Source organism: Nycticebus coucang, chromosome Y (genome assembly GCF_027406575.1).
Source record: "Nycticebus coucang isolate mNycCou1 chromosome Y, mNycCou1.pri, whole genome shotgun sequence".
NCBI lineage: Eukaryota > Metazoa > Chordata > Mammalia > Primates > Lorisidae > Nycticebus > Nycticebus coucang.
The window spans coordinates 24,242,583-24,259,956 of NC_069805.1; the positions used below are offsets into that span (position 1 = coordinate 24,242,583).

The 17,374-nt window shown below is 40.6% G+C and overlaps 1 long non-coding RNA gene across 1 annotated transcript in view; it reads right to left on the reverse strand.

Annotated features, from left to right (window-relative positions):
- Positions 1-2,710: 2,710 nt before the first annotated feature.
- LOC128579000 (uncharacterized) overlaps positions 2,711-17,374 on the reverse strand; it is a 38,560-nt gene continuing 23,896 nt past the window's right edge. The window contains exons 3-4 of the long non-coding RNA XR_008378023.1: positions 3,855-4,077; positions 2,711-3,430 (exon numbers count right to left, since the gene is read on the reverse strand). This is a non-coding gene — a long non-coding RNA (uncharacterized LOC128579000). The remainder of the gene's footprint in view (positions 3,431-3,854; positions 4,078-17,374) is intronic.

The following is a 17,374-nucleotide window of genomic DNA, read 5'->3' on the forward strand; positions in this document are numbered from 1 at the left end:
AAAAGGAATCTCCTTGATTGGTGCCCTGATGGGAGTTGCTCCAATATCTTGATACTTGGGTGAAGAGCAAGGAAGAGGTCTGGAGATGCAGATTGATAGATAGGTCAATTGCTCTCATTTCATCTGTGAGAAAATCAGATGAAGCAGTTATGTTCTTTAATGTGCAGAAACTTTCAGTCTAGAAAAATATGTATAAATGGTTGCATTAGTGTCTTGCATTTTTTTTTTTTTTTTGAGACAGAGTCTTACTTTGTCATCCTCGGTAGAAGGCTGTGGCATCTTGCCTCAGCCTCCTGGACTAGAGGTGTCCACCACAAAACGTGGCTATTTTTAGAGACGGGGGTCTCACTTGGCTCAGGCTGGTCTTGAACTCATGAGCTAAAACAGTCCACCCGCCTCGGCCTTCCAGAGTGCTGGAATTATAGATGTGAGCTACCACGCCTGGTCTGCATTAGTGTCTTGTGTCCAGTACCAAGAAGGGTGGTGTGCAGGGGACTTGGGCTTCATTTGCACCATTTCCATTATGTTGTGAGTGCTGATGTCATCACCAAAGGCAACTCATGAACAGAACAGTTGTTATAATTATTATATTGCTTTTACCTTGTTAAGATCTAGTATTCAGTTTATAATTTTCATAGAAAACTCTCTGTGTTTGGCTTAAATTGCTTGCTTTTTTTATGTTACAAAATAGATGAGGATAATGTTTAAAAATTAAAATCAAACTTGAGGTGTAAAATTTCTCTTCTGTAGGCCTAGAAAGAGAAAATTGAAAACAAATTAGCAATATAGAGATGAGATGCCTTGGGCCTGCTCCATGCCTGAGTCCTGCCCAGATCGACACTCTTCTGAGCCTCGTCCAAATCTGGCCCCACCCTGTCTTCCCTTACAAAACTGAGTAGAAGAAATTTGATTTTGTGGTATTGCTACTGCTGTCTTCCCAAAGCTAGTGATCACAAGTTCTTAAAACACAAAAGCAAACACACACACACACACACACACACACACACACACACACACACACACACATAACAGGTAAGTGGCAACAAATGACTATGTACTTGGGGACCTTATTTTTTCTCATTAAAACCTGTGTTTCTACAAACATTTCACTAGTCACATAGTTTCTATTTCTGCAGATTCAGTTCTCCAAGTTATAAAAAGGTAAATGTACTGGCTTGGCTCCCGTAGCACAGTGGTTATGGCGCCAGCCACATACACCAAGGTTGACGACTTCGAACCAGGCCTGGGCCAGCTAAACAACAATGACAACTGCAATACAAAATAGTAGGGCATTGTGGCAGGCGCCTATAGTCCCAGCTACTTGGGAGGCTGAGGCAAGAGAATCGCCTAAGCCCAAAAAGCTGGAGGTTGCTATGAGTTGTGTGACGCCACGGCACTCTACTATGGGCGATAAAGTGACTACTCCATCTCTAAAAAAAAAAAAAAGAAATGATGAAAATAAATTTGTCATGTGCTAGAATAAGATAAAGGATAAATGAAGGAATATGAATGGAAAAATATTTAAAACCTGCAAATAGGAGAAGAAAACATTGGTAAATATTCCTATAAACTGTGAGAATAAATCTGGCCTTTTTAAGAATATAGAAGTGTTACTGAAAGAAAAGATTGATAAAGGACATAATATAAAACCAGGATATTTTGCATGGTAGGAATCACTATAAGTTAAAAAGAATATACCAAACAGAACAACTGTTTGCAAATTATGTAAAAGACAAAGAGAAGCACTCATGTGTGTTCCAGAAAATCAGAAATTTCTCTAAACATATGGTCTCATGGCACAAGGACACAGGAGGACAAGTGAAGTGTCCCTCACTGACTCAAGATGGGACAATTTTAACTGGAAAACAGATATAACTTCAGTATATGGAATCCTATCAAATACACAAAAAATAATGTAAGGAAAAGTATTATCTATATGTTTTTATTTTTGTTTGCTGGGCCACATCATCATTGTTGTGGAAGTGACTAAGTGAAAGAATCAAGTTTTTATACTTTTCCTGTTAGGTTAGTCTTAAATGTAATGAAGAGCTCAGGAGAAAATGCAAGTCTTACTGGAGAATAAGAACGAGTACATGCAGAGGGAATACTAGAGTTAGAAAACTGCTATTTTGCAACCCTCAGTGAAATTAGGAAAATACTAATCAATAAATAAGCAATTTCAAGGAGGAAACAGGTAGATGTTCCATGGACCTACTCATCCACCTAAATATACATAAAAGCAGAGAAATCAGACATATGCATTGAATATGCTGTCTTAATTGGGATGTACTGGAAATGTAAAATGGAGCATGCAGGCTGGGCACAGCTATAATCCTGGCACTCATAGGCCGAGGCAGGTGAATTGCTTGAGGTCAGGCGGTCAAGACCAGCCTGAGCAAGAGTGAGACTCAGTCTCTAAAAATAACCAGGTGTTGTGGTGGGCACCTGTAGTCCCAGCTACTTGGGAGTTTGAGCCCAAGAGTTTGAGGTTGCTGTGAGCTGCGATGCCATAGTACTCTACCATGGGTATCAGAGTGAGATTCTGTCTCAAAAATAAATAAAATGGAGTATGCTTTTAAAAGATCCAGTACTACAAACTATTAGTAATATTGATCACACTTTGAAATAATACTTTTTGATATATTTAGTTAAATAAATTACAATCAATTTTACATGATTTTTTATGTTGCTAAGAGAAAATTTATAATAACATGCACAGGGCTGTTTAATTCTAGCAGACATTGCCTGCTCCCTTTTCAAAACTCTGGCTGCCTCCTTAAAAAAACAGAGTACATGAAGATTGTAAAATCTGAATTATTTATTAGTAAATGCTTTAGAGACAGGGTCTTGTTCCAGTGCTCAGACTGAAGTGCAGTGCTCTGATCATATCTCACTGCGTCTTCCAACCAAGTGACCCTCCTTTCACAACCTGCTGAATAGCTGAGAACTACAGGCATGAACCATCAAACCTCAATTTAAAAAAAATTTTTGTAGTGGCCAATGTGTGTCGCAACCCCTATGGCCCTGGTCTTGATAGCAGCAGGAAGGAACCAGGCCTGACCAGATTAGAAGTACAAGCTTGCAGGAGGCGGGCTAACCTTGATTGCAGGGTAGCCCTGAGAAACCTCCATAGTAGCCTTTTATTGAGACAGTACAAGACAGGTGAGGGGAGTATTAGACAATGACTGCATGCCTAGGGATCAACATGGGCTCAGGCTCTTTCTCCACAAGTGAACATCTGTGGATGAATTGCCTGAGGGTCCGCCCCCCAGCCACAAATCATCTTGCTCAGAAGTCATGTGTATCTTGGCGTCCTCTACATTCGCCACCCCACCCCACCCCCGTGTATTAAAGACATTTCTGGATAGGCAAGGGAGAAAATCTGTTATTGGTTATTTCAGCCGATCTCACCGAGGAGCTTTCCTTCCTGCTAAGTAAAAGAAACAAAAGGGCATGTAAGTATAACAGAATTAACCAATGGAACTAATTGGAGTATAAGGGAAACTATTTTAGCCAAACTAGGCATAGGGGAAAACATGTCCCCTTTGTGCTAATCACCACCCAACTACGTGCTATGGGCTGACCCAAAAGGCCCATGACCTTTCCATGGGAGGTATTAACCACCACCCAAAGTTAGGTTCAGTGGGGAAAGGGCTGTACTGAACACAGACCCTTTCCAAAGAGCAGTATAACTTTAAGTAAAGATCAGGTGCCCAATTGAAACAGATATAAACCCAACAAGTGAAATTCTTTTATCTTGGCTGATACCAGTATAACCATTATCCTGAAGCCTGCTGTTCGAGGTCTTTGTTGTCATAGCCTTCAAAGGTTTAGAAGATGCATACTAAGCTTACCTGTGGCTTGTTATTTAGCCCAAAATAATGAAATCCTGTATCAATCTTCTCACTCTGCATAGAAGTTCCACATGCCTCTTAGGGAAACAGGACACTGACCGCTCTTAACTGCTTCTTGCTGATGATGGACAGTGATATGGGAGAGGCAGCTAGAGTTCCCACAGAGGAGATTAATCAAGAGTTTCTCTATTATGAAATTACCTAGGCTCAAAAAATCAGCATCCTGTGAATAAAAGAAAAGTTAGTGAAAACAAATTTGTTAAAGCACTGATAAGCTGTTCTGCTCATGTCAAGGCTTAATCCAGCGGGCTGGTAACCACTGCTTCTCTTAGTGTTTTGTAATAATATGGGAAAAACCTTGACCCCAAGCAGTACATAACCAGGCTTCCACTCTGACATGTCAGGTTTTCTATAAAAAATAGGTTGTTGTATTGGAGAGGATGGTGAATGAATGAGAGATGTCCAATGGCGTTTTGCAGCTGTCTTTCTGTCATTGCTGAGATTCAGAAAATTGAGAGTGAAAAGAGCTCTTGTGAGCATGTATTTAGGACTAAGGGAAGGATAGACTCTCCCCATCTCTGTTTATCTAACATATCTTTCAATGTTTTATGACATTGCTCAATAATGGCTTGTCCTTGAGAATTGTAAGGAATACCATGAGATAATTGAATATTCCAAAAAGATAGGAAGGTATTTAATTTGTGAATAGAATAAGAAGGTGCATTATCAGTTTTAATAGATTTAGGGATACTCATAATATTAAAGCACTGTAACAAATGTTGAATGACATGGTAAGTCCTTTCTCCTGGTAAAGCAGTATCTTAAGAGAAATGAGAAAAAATATCTATAGAATGATGAACATGTTTCAGTCTACCAAAGGATGAGACAATGGTCACATCCATCTGCCATATCTGATTTGCTGCTTCTCCTCCAGGGTTGGTTCCCTTTCAAAAAGGAGGTAAGTGTATCCTTGAAGAAGAAGAACAATTAGAAAAAAATCTGCTGAGACTGAGTTCTTGTAAGTTGAAATTACTTACAGAGCATTTTCACATTAGCGTGTGTGTAAGAGTGAAAAGTAGAAGCTTTTTGAACAGTACCAATAAGGGTCCAATCTATTTTTGCATTCAGTGAGGTCATTGGACCCGGTAGTATGGTGTATGCTCTGATATGAGTTATGTAGATAGAGTGACTACAATGCCTTCTAAGTGCCTGAAGAGACTGAAAGAGAGAAGAAATCTCATCAGTGGAAGTGATGGTTGCTGTTTCTATCTTTCTAATAGCTATGCAGGCATACTAAGAATCTGTGACATTTATTGTACAAGGAAAGTCTTGAAGTAAAATAAAAATAGCATATATTTCATTTTTTTGAACAAAGGTATAAGGACTTTGAACAACTTTGAAAGTATTACCATCTGTATATCCAACTTTGCTGTGCTTTCTGGCATCTGTGTTAAAGATAATAGCATCCAAAATTGGAGAGTCTCTAACAACATAAGGGAGAATCCAAGAAGTAAGCTTTAAAAACTGAAATCTTTTGTCGTTAGGATATTCATTAGTAATTGAGCCTGTATAGGATGCAAAAGTAATATGCCACTATATGGATAATTGAAAATTGAGTTGAATTTGCTTTTCTGTGAAAGGAACAATAATAGAATAAGGATCATAACCTTTAAGTTGGTGAATTCTATTTCTACCCTTAGCAATCAGTTAACAAATTTTATATAAGTATTGTAATTTTTATGTAGTTCTGTTAGAAAGGAAAAACTATTCTAAAAGAGTATCCACTTGATAAATAACTCTGGTTGGGGAGTGAGTAGTGGCTATAATTATTAGCTGAATCAGAAATCTGATATCAACTCTATCTAATTCTTTTGATGTGAACTCTTTTTCAATTAGTTGCAGTTCTTCTTTGGCTTCTAGAGTGAGTAAATGAGGACTATTTAAGTCGGAAGGTCCTTCCAGAATTTTGAAAAGATTAGATAAAGCATAGGTTGGTATTCCTAAAATAGGATGTAACCAATTAATATGACCTAAAAGCTTTTGAAAGTTATTTAAAGTTGACAAGGAATCCAATCTAGTTGTGGAAGAATTTGAGTTTGAGTCAGTTTTTATCCTAAATAATTATAAGGAGCTGTAGTTCGCACCTTTTCTGAAAAAATTTGAAGACCAAAAGACTTTAATATACATACAATTTGTTCAAACATTTCCTGTAAAAACGTCAAACTCTGATGTGCCAAAAAGATGTCATCCATATAATGAATAATGTAGGCTGTAGAGTATCTCCTTCTAAGAATCTGTAATGGTTGATCAACAAACTGTTGACACAGTGTAGGACTATTCAACATAACTTGTGGCACAACCTTCCATTGGTAATGCTTGGGAATTCGCTTCTGCTGATTATAGGCAGTAACAGAAAAGGCAAAATGTGGTCAATCTTCAGGATGCAGGTATATGGTAAGAAAAACAATCCTTTAAGTCAATAACATGCAAATACCAATTGGAAGGTATCGTAGAGGGTAAAGGAAGGCCTAACTGCAGGGGTCCATGGATATAATAGTTTCATTAATTTTGCGGTCAGTCAGCATTCTCCAATTGCCTGATTTCTTTCTTATCACAAAAACAGGAGCATTCCAAGCGCTGGTAGAGGGCTCTATATGCCCTTGCTCCAGTTGTTCCTGTGCTGCTAATTTTAAAGCATCCAGTTGTTCTAACCCTCACTGCTCCACCCACACTGGATTACTACTCTTCCAGGACAACCTAAAAGCTATTGCGGGGCAGTGGCCTCTATGGTAAATTTGACATTTGCAAGGAATTAACATGAGGAGATGGTATGGTTACCACAGAGTTCCATTGCTGGAGCAAATCATGACCCCTTAGGTTAACAGCAATATTGGCTATATATAGTCAGATTTTAGCATTCTGCTTATCCAGCCCTAAGCAGGTCAAAGGCAAAATACTCTGATAGATTGAATCTAGAGTTCCGATGCCAACAAAAGTAATATCAACAACTTGTTTTGGCTATTCCCTGGGCCACTGATTTATAGCGCCTGTGTCTAACAGGCTAGTAAAGGTTTTACCCTTCACAGCAAGAGTCAATTGAGGCCTATGCTTATTGACAGATGTTTGCCAGAAAATAGGGCTTGTGTTACCAGGCTCATCAGCATGTTTTCCACAGTAGTTTATAACTTAATGTGCGGTAGGAGTAGCAATTGAGCAATCTTTTGTCTGGCCAAAATTTGAGTTGGTTGGTTTGCTGAGATCATGATCTGTATTTCCCCTAAGTAATTACCATCAATAACACCTGTGTGGATGAACATTCCCTGAGATGCTAATTCATTTTTTCCCAAGCAATAATCCAATAGTATCTGAGGAAGAGGACCACACACTCCTGTTCTCAATTCTTTTGCTCCAATGCTGGGAAGCAAAAGGACATTATCATATGCCATTAAGTCAAAAGCAACACTTCCTGAGGTGGCATGTAAAAGAGACTGAACAGAGTGAAGTTGCTGGTGAATGAGTAGATTCTCAGACCCGTATTCTTTGCCTGTGGGTCGCGGGCTGGGCCTGCCTACTAGTTTTCCTGTGGTAAAGGTTTTCCATTTTTATCGAACTGAGAGTGGCACTCACTCGCCCAATTGGGTGCTTTCTTACACCTGGGACACAATCCAGGGGGTTGCCATTTGCTATAGGTCTTTTGGTCATTGTTTTTCCTATAGATATTCCCTTTCCAATACTCTTTTTCTCCCATGTCCCAACTTTATATAATTATGATATCTAGGATGGTACGGACTGACCCCTTCTTTTAAAGCAGCAGCAAGTAAATTAGCCTTGTAGGATTCTGTTCCTATATCAGCACATGCCCATATATATTCCTCTAATGCGGCATTTTGTGCTCTCAAAGGTCACAAGGCCTTTTGATACTCAGAGTTAGCATTCTCAAATGCTAAAATTTGGAATAGCATGTCTTTGACCTCCGGTTGAGCAATGGCCTTATCGACTGCAGTTTTTAATTGGGTGACAAAGTCAGTATAAGATTTATTCCCTGACTGTATTATCTTAATAAAAGATTTAGAGATCTCTCCTGGAGCCTGAACCTTTTCCTAGGCCCTAAGACAACACCGCCTTGTCTGGACTATGGCTATTTCATCATACTGAAGTTGATTTGAAATCCCCAGCCACTGACCAGACCCAGTGAGCTGTTCTGATGTTACAGGGACTCCTCTCTGATGGTTTTGTTAACTCATCAGGTAAGCCTCCTCCTTCCACCAGATTATGAACTGTAAACACTGTCCAGACTCAAGAACAGTTCTGGCTATCATGTTCCAGTCATAAGCAATAAGCCCCTACTCTTGTGCAAGCCCCTGTAACAGACCTGTACAAAACGGGGATTGCATACCATACTGTGCTACAGCCTGTTTCAAATCTTTCAGAACTGCAAAGGTGATCATATGTGATCAAAACATTGGCCCCCTTGAGGGTGTTTTAGATTGGGAGGAATATCAGTGACCATAACTGGAAAAAGCCGCAAAGTGTCTTCCCACTTAAAGTCGCCGGTTTTACGCCCTTCTAACACAGCCTCCATAACAGAAGTCACAGGCAGTTCATTTACATAGGGAGGCACTGAGGGAAATATTGCGTGCTCTAAATTGGCATTTCTGACTGTGAGACTATTTACACAGTCTTCCAATTGTTTGATCTGAGCAGCCATAATGACCACAGAGGTAATTCCTTGTTTATTTGTGTCTGTATCATATGCTCTTGATTCCCAGTTCTCATTAGGTTAAGATTCCCACTGAACCTCACTATTCTTCTCACTTTCAAATTCTGCTCGAACATCACCTTCTTCCTCAGTTTTCAATTCTCACGACTCCCCAAACAGGAAGTTACCTGTTTTTATTATTTTCTCTAAATGTCTTTGCTTATTTACCAAAGGCTTCACTTATTGTAAGCAAGGTTCCCTAGATTCTAAATTGGCCAATGGTCCCACTGCCCTGAGCGGAGTTTCCCTTTGGACTTCCTCCGACTGTGCCAAAAGCTTCACTTAATTCTCAGTGTCCCTTTCCCCTTCGATCCATGTCCCCAGTGCCCTGTTGTGTCCTGCTGGATACTGCTGAATCCTTCTAGATGTTGCAGTGCCTATGGACCTGGTCTTGATCTCCGCGGGAAGGAACCAGGCATGATTGGGATTAAAAGTACAAACTTGCAGGAGGTGGGCTAACCTTGATTGCAGAGTATCCCTGACCAACCTCTTCCTTTTATTGAGACAGTACAAGACAGGTGAGGGGAGTGTTAGATGATTATGTGCTTAAGGATCGCCATGGGCTCAGGCTCTTTCTCCACAAAGAACACCTGTTGATGAATTGCTTGAGGCTCCGCTCTCCCAGTCGCAAATCATCTTGCTTAGAGGTCATCTGGCTCTTGGCGTCCTCTACACAGGAGCGACCTTGATTTAGGACAGGAATTATCTTTGTCCAAAGAAGACATAGTTGAAGATTATTTTTTCCAGCTTCACTGAAGTACAGCCATTTATTTCAGGTCCTCGAATGGCCTTTGTATCAACTAGTTGTCATGATATACCTTCCCTCTGCTCCAGCTCCTTCCCCTCAAGCAACTTCTTTGTTGCCGCATGCTTGGGGACTCCACGGGCCTCTTCCCCATCTGCTATTCCATTGCAGCAAGCTTTGTGATTGGCCCGGAAAGCTGGCGAGGACATGTTAGGATTCCAAGCCTTTCCTGTTCGTGTGGATCCAGCTTCTAATCAGAAATACCATAAACGCATTCTCTTTAAGACTTTGAAGGATATAAAGGCAGCAGTCTCTCAATACAGAGTTACTGCCCCTTTTACCATGGCTATGATAAATACCTTGGGGGATGACACCTCGCCACCTAATGATTGGAATACTATTGCCAAGGTGTGTCTTTCTGGGGGGGCGGGGTGGGGGATATCTATTATGGAAGGCAAAATACATGGACAAAGCTGATGAAATGGTTTGGTGCAACTGCCAAGCTAACAATGGAGTGTCTTATGATAATGCTCACATGAATGGGAAATTATTCTGATACTGCAACCCAAGTTAATTCACCTCCTTGTATACCAGGAGGTTGCTACTATGGCACTCACATCCTGGAGGAGGCTACCCCTTACAGCTCTGAACAAAGGAGCTGAGTAAAATTTGCCAGGGCCCTGATGAAAATTATCAAGATTTTGTTGCCCAGCTGCTGCAAGCTGTGGGACATGTAATTGCTGACCTTGAGACTGGGACTTCAATTGTCTCCCAATTAGCCTTTGAGGATGCTAATTCTGCCTGTCAAGCTGTGATCCACCCCTACAAGAAATGAGGTTCCTTGGAAGATTATATTCACCCCTGTGCAGATGTTGGATCTTCTTACACTCAAGGGGCCACCTTTGTGGCTAGGATGAAAGGGGTACCCATTGGAGTGGTGTATCAGCAAATGCAAGGAAATAACCAATGGGGTAAATCCTCTCATCTCTCTGGGCCCCAAAGAAATGACAATTGTTTCAATTTTGGAAAGTCTTGTCATTTTAGTAAGCACTGTCCACAACACACTCAGCGAACTTCAGCGCCTGTGTGCATGCAACCCATATTTTTATTCACCAAATGTCAGCAAGGCTTTCATTGGGCTAATGAATGTAGATCAAAAACTGATTCTCAGGGCAGGCCTCTTAAGCCAACTTTGGGAAACTGAGTCTGGGTCTTGCCCCAGGCCCATCAAACAATCAGGGCAGTTACCCACAACCAGGGAGAGACAGTCCCATCTTCAAAGTCCCCACTCCGTGGAAGGGCATTGAATTCCTTTTTAGAGCAAGTCCTGGTTCCGCAGGACTGGACCTCAGTTCCACCACCCACTACATATTAACCCCAGAGGTAGGACCTCAGAGGATTCCCACAGACATTTTTGGTCCCCTCCCTGAGGACACTGTGGGACTTCTGCTTGGGCAAAGCGGCTCTGCCATGAGAGGGCTCTAAGTTCTCCCTGGAGTCATTGACTCTGATTATGAAGGAGAAGTCCAAGATATGGCCACAGCCCCTCGTGGTATTGTGTCTTTTATTTTAGGAGAACACATTGCTCAGCTTATTTTTGTGTCTTTTCAAAAATGTGGAGAGGTTCAGAAGGGAGGGAGCAGAGGATCTGAGGGCTTTGGGTCCTCCGATGCCAATTGGGTCAAAGCTATTTCTCAGGAACACCCTCAACTCATGCTTACTATTCAAGGCCATTCTTTCCTGGGTATCCTTAATGCTGGGTTAGATATTTCAGTCATGTCAAAGCAACATTGGCCTTCAGTCTGGTCTTTGACCCTGTCCATCACTCAGTTGCAGGGAATAGGTATGAGTCAAAATTCCCTTCAAAGTTCTGCCTTTGTTACTTAGACTGACCCCAAAGGTAATGCTGGTACTTTACAACCTTTTGTGCTGGAACACCTTCCATGCAATTTATGGGGGAGAGATGTTCTCAAGAATTAGGAGTGGTGCTTGTTAACCCAAATGAAACTGTATCTAATTTGATGCTTAAACAAGATTTTAATCCCCTATCAGGGTTGGGTGAACATGCTCAGGGAACAACCCAGCCTTTGCAACCACAACCCTGGCCCCATGCCAGGGCCTTGGTTTTGAGCTTTATTCTGATTGCTGCTGCTCACCTGACTGTGGATCCTATTATATGGAAAACATCTAACCTAGTCTGGGTAGATCAGTGGCCTTTGACTCAAGAAAAGCTTCAGGCAGCCAAGACTTTGGTATAAGAGCAGTTAGACCTTGGTCATATTGAGCCCTCTAATAGCCCTTGGAATACTCCAATTTTTGTTATTAAAGAAAAAATCATTAAAATGGAGGCTGCTACAGGATCTCCATGCAGTTAACGGTACTATGGAGATTATGGGTGCTTTGCAGCCTGGATTACCATACTCTGTTGCTGTCCTTAATTCTTGGCCTGCTTATGTAATGGATCTTAAGGATTGTTTTTTTACTATTCCTCTTGTGCCCCAGGATTGCCAGCGTTTTGCTTTTTGCCTCCCATTCGTTAATTTTCAACAACCTATGCGTCATTTTCAGTGGCATGTTTTGCCTCAGGAAATAGCTCACAGTCCTACTCTTTTCCAGAAATGTGTAGCTCAAATTCTTTTCCCTCTGTAGCAGCAGTATCCACAGGTTTACCCTATTTACTACATGGATGACATTCTTTTGTCTCATCCTTTCCAAGACGTTTTAGATAAACTGCTGAGTCATTTAACTCGTCATTTCACTCAGCACAATTTGGTTGTAGCCCCTGAAAAAATTCAACTGACTGATCCCTTGGATTACTTGGGCATGTAAGTTTTCCAAAGTACAGTGCAGCCTCAATGTCTTGTGTTGGATACCTCCCATTCAGATTTTGAATGATTTTCAGAAACTTTTATGTGACATTAACTGGCTGCACCCATCACTCCATATTACAACCCATGAATTACTTCCTTTATTTGACATTTTGCAGGGGGACCCCTCTCCCACTTCTCACTGTTCTCTCACCTTTTCAGAACATGCTGCCCTAACATTGGTGGAACAGGCCCTAAAACAGACTCAGGTTACTCAAATAGATTATGCTTCTCCTTTAACATTTATAGTTTTAGATACTTTTTCATTTCAAACTGGTGTCTTTAGGCAGAAAGTCCCTATTGAATGGCTGCATTTGCCATCTTCTTGAGGCCATACACTATTCCCTTATTTTGAATTAGTAGCTCAACTCATCACAGCTGCCCACACACATGCGTGACAACTGTGTGGGATTGACCGTCATTTTATTATAGTTCCTTACACCACAGCACAAGTGAGTCAATTATGGCAGTTTAATATTGCCTGGCAACTTGCTTTTGCCAGTTTTACAGGTCAGATTACTTATCATTACCCTGGATCTGAGTTATTTTCATTTTTACATCAGCACCTTTTGATTTTTCCTTGCCTGCATTCTGCTGACCCACTTCCACATGCAGATTTTGCCTTTACTTATGGTTCCTCTTCTGGCTATGCTGCATTGTTTTAAATAGTCAAACTTTTAAATGTCATACTTCTCTTTCTTCTGCCCCCAAATTGCAGGACACTTAGCCTTTCAAAAATCTTTGTGTTCTTTAAATCTTTATACTGACAGCGATTGGGTTTTTCTCTGTTTTCAAGTTTTGGAGAAAGCCACAATTGGCCCTTCAGTGGATTCAGGTCTTCAAGCACCTTTGTTACAGGTTCAGCAGACTTTACATGCCTGGTCTGTTCCCTATTATGTTGGTCACCTGCATGGTCATACTGCTTTGCCTGGGTCTTTAGCTGAAGGCAATGCCCTAGCTGATTCTCTCTGTCTTGTGGTCTTGGTTATGTTGTTTATGAATGATAAGGCCCAAGCTTCTCATGCAGTTCATCAGCAAAATGCATGCAGTTTGATGTTTAGTGAGAAGCATCCTGACAGATTGTGAAGTAATGTTATTATTGCTTACCTCATGTTCCAGCACCCCATTATGGGGTTAATGCTCAAGGCCTTGTGCCTGGGCAGTTGTGGCAAATGGATGCCACACATTTTTCTCATTTTGGTAAACTTGCTTATGTGCATATTTGTGTGGATACTTATTCTGTGTTTTTTTTTTTTTATGGTTTATGCCCCTTCTGGAGAAGCTATTAAGGATGTTAAAGACCACCTTTTTCACTGTTTTACTGTTCTTGGAGTTCCCAAAGTTATCAAAACAGACAACACCCTTGCCTATATATCCAAAGCCCTTGCTTCTTTTATGGCACAGTTTTCTACCCACAATTCTTTTGGCATTCTTTACAATCCTTGGGGTCAAGGAATTGTGGAATGGGCTCATGCACGCCTAAAGATCCAATTGGAGAAAATAAAGAAGGGAGAGTTATATCCCCTGACACCTCAGAATTATCTTTCTCATGCCATTTTTGTCCTTAATATTCTTTCATTAGATCACGAAGGCCAGTTGGCTGCAGATCGCTTTTGGCATCCCTGTCCTGGCTCCTTCCCCTTGGTTAAGTGGAAGGACACCCTCACAGGAAAGTTGTTTGGCTCAGACCTGGTGCTCATTTGGGGACGAGGGCATGTTTGTGTTTATTCAGAGACCTCTGATGGACCCTTCTGGCTTCTAGAGAGGCTCATCAAGGCAGCAGAGATTCCCTTGCAGTGACCACAATCACCTGATTCCCTCTCTCTAGAAAATGAAGCTCGAGGATCCCGGTCCCTGTCACTGAGATCATGCAACAAAGGGACCCTCCAGACTATCTCAGAGAACCTGGCTAGCCCTGCTACCAACCTGGGAACAAGTGAAGCAGCTGACCTCTCAGGTGGAGGACCTACTCCAGAGGCAGGGAACAGTGCTCAAGCCTGATCACCTTTTTGTGGCTATGTTAACACTGCTAACATTGCAGGTTGGCCTGGTGGGAGGGGAACCCTATTGGGCTTATTTCCCTGATCCTCCTCTTCTTTTTTTTTTTTTTTTTATTGTTGGGGATTCATTGAGGGTACAATAAGCCAGTTACACTGATTGCAATTGTTAGGTAAAGTCCCTCTTGCAATCATGTCTTGCTCCCATAAAGTGTGACACACACTAAGGCCCCACCCTCCTCCCTCCATCCCTCTTTCTGCTTCCCCCCCATAAACTTAATTGTCATTAATTGTCATCATATCAAGATTGAGTACATAGGATTCATGCTTCTCCATTTTTGTGATGCTTTACTAAGAATAATGTCTTCCACGTCCATCCAGGTTAATACGAAGGATGTAAAGTCTCCATTTTTTTTAATAGCTGAATAGTATTCCATGGTATACATATACCACAGCTTGTTAATCCATTCCTGGGTTGGTGGGCATTTAGGCTGTTTCCACATTTTGGCAATGGTAAATTGAGCTGCCATAAACAGTCTAGTACAAGTGTCCTTATGATAAAAGGATTTTTTTCCTTCTGGGTAGATGCCCAGTAATGAGATTGCAGGATCGAATGGGAGGTCTAGGTTGAGTGCTTTGAGGTTTCTCCATACTTCCTTCCAGAAAGGTTGTACTAGTTTGCAGTCCCACCAGCAGTGTAAAAGTGTTCCCTTCTCTCCACATCCACGCCAGCATCTGCAGTTTTGAGATTTTGTGATGTGGGCCATTCTCACTGGGGTTAGATGATATCTCAGGGTTGTTTTGATTTGCATTTCTCTAATATATAGAGATGATGAACATTTTTTCATATGTTTGTTAGCCATTCGTCTGTCGTCTTTAGAGAAAGTTCTATTCACGTCTCTTGCCCATTGATATAAGGGATTGTTGGCTTTTTTCATGTGGATTAATTTGAGTTCTCTATAGATCCTGGTTATCAAGCTTTTGTCTGATTGAAAATATGCAAATATCCTTTCCCATTGTGTAGGTTGTCTCTTTGCTTTGGTTATTGTGTCCTTAGCTGTACAGAAGCTTTTCAGTTTAATGAAGTCCCATTTGTTTATTTTTGATGTTGTTGCAATTGCCATGGCAGTCTTCTTCAAGAAGTCTTCCCCCAGGCCAATATCTTCCAGTGTTTTTCCTATGCTTTCTTTGAGGATTTTTATTGTTTCATGCCTTAAATTTAAGTCCTTTATCCATCTTGAATCAATTTTTGTGAGTGGGGAAAGGTGTGGGTCCAGTTTCAGTCTTTTACATGTAGACATCCAGTTCTCCCAACACCATTTATTGAATAGGGAGTCTTTCCCCCAAGGTAAGTTCTTGTTTGGTTTATCAAAGATTAGGTGGTTGTAAGATGTTAGTTTCATATCTTGGTGTTCAATTCGATTCCAAGTGTCTATGTCTCTGTTTTTGTGCCAGTACCATGCTGTCTTGACCACTATGGCTTTGTAGTACAGACTAAAATCTGGTATGCTGACGCCCCCAGCTTTATTTTTGTTACTAAGAACTGCCTTAGCTATACAGGGTTTTTTCTGGTTCCATACAAAACGCAGAATCATTTTTTCCAAATCTTGAAAGTACGATGTAGGTACTTTGATAGGAATGGCATTGAATAGGTAGATTGCAATGGGAAGTATAGACATTTTAACAATGTTGATTCTTCCCATCCATGAGCATGGTATGTTCTTCCATTTGTTAACATCCTCTGCTATTTCCTTTCTGAGGATTTCATAGTTTTCTTTATAGAGGTCCTTCACCTCCTTCGTTAGGTATATTCCTAGGTATTTCATTTTCTTTGAAACTATGGTGAAGGGAGTTGTGTCCTTAATTAGCTTCTCATCTTGACTGTTATTGGTGTATACAAAGGCTACTGACTTGTGGACATTGATTTTATATCCTGAAACATTACTGTATTTTTTGATGACTTCTAGGAGTCTTGTGGTTGAGTCTTTGGGGTTCTCTAAGTATAAGATCATGTCGTCAGCAAAGAGGGAGAGTTTGACCTCCTCTGTTCCCATTTGGATTCCCTTGATTTCCTTGTCTTGCCTAATTTTATTGGCTAGAACTTCCAGCACTACGTTGAATAGTAAAGGTGACAGAGGACAACCTTGTCTGGTTCCAGTTCTAAGAGGAAAAGCTTTCAGTTTTACTCCATTCAGTAAAATATTGGCTGTGGGTTTGCCATAGATAGCTTCAATCAGTTTTAGAAATGTGCCACCTATGCCTATACTCTTCAGTGTTCTAATTAGAAAAGGATTGCTGGATTTTATCAAATGCTTTTTCTGCATCTATTGAGAGGATCATGTGATCTTTATTTTTGCCTCTGTTAATATGGTGGATAATGTTTATAGACTTGCGTATGTTAAACCAGCCTTGCATCCCTGGGATGAAGCCTACTTGATCATGAGGAATGACTTTTTTGATGATAAGCTGTAATCTATTGGCTAGGATTTTGTTGAGAATTTTTGCGTCTATGTTCATGAGTGAGATTGGTCTGAAATTCTCCTTTTTGTTTGGGTCTTTTGCTGGTTTTGGTATCAGGGTGATGTTTGCTTCATAGAATGTGTTGGGGAAGATTCCTTCTTCCTCAGTTTTTTGGAATAATTTCTGCAGTACAAGAATAAGCTCTTCCTTGAAGGTTTGATAGAATTCTGGAGTGAAGCCATCTGGACCAGGGCATTTTTTAGTTGGAAGCTTTTTTATTGTTTCTTTGATCTCAGTGCTTGAAATTGGTCTGTTCAGGAGGTCTATTTCTTCCTGGCTAAGTCTAGGGAGAGGGTGTGATTCCAAATATTGATCCATTTCCTTCACATTGTCAAATTTCTGGGCATAGAGTTTCTGGTAGTATTTAGAGATGATCTCTTGTATCTGTGTGGGATCAGTTGTTATTTCCCCTTTATCGTTTCTGATTGAGGTTATTAGAGATTTTACTTTTCTATTTCTAGTTAGTCTGGCTAATGGTTTATCTATTTTATTTATTTTTTCAAAAAACCAACTCCTTGTTTCATTAATTTTCTGAATGATTCTTTTGTTTTCAATTTCATTGATCTCTGATTTGATTTTGGAGATTTCTTTTCTTCTATTGAGTTTAGGCTTAGATTGTTCTTCTTTTTCCA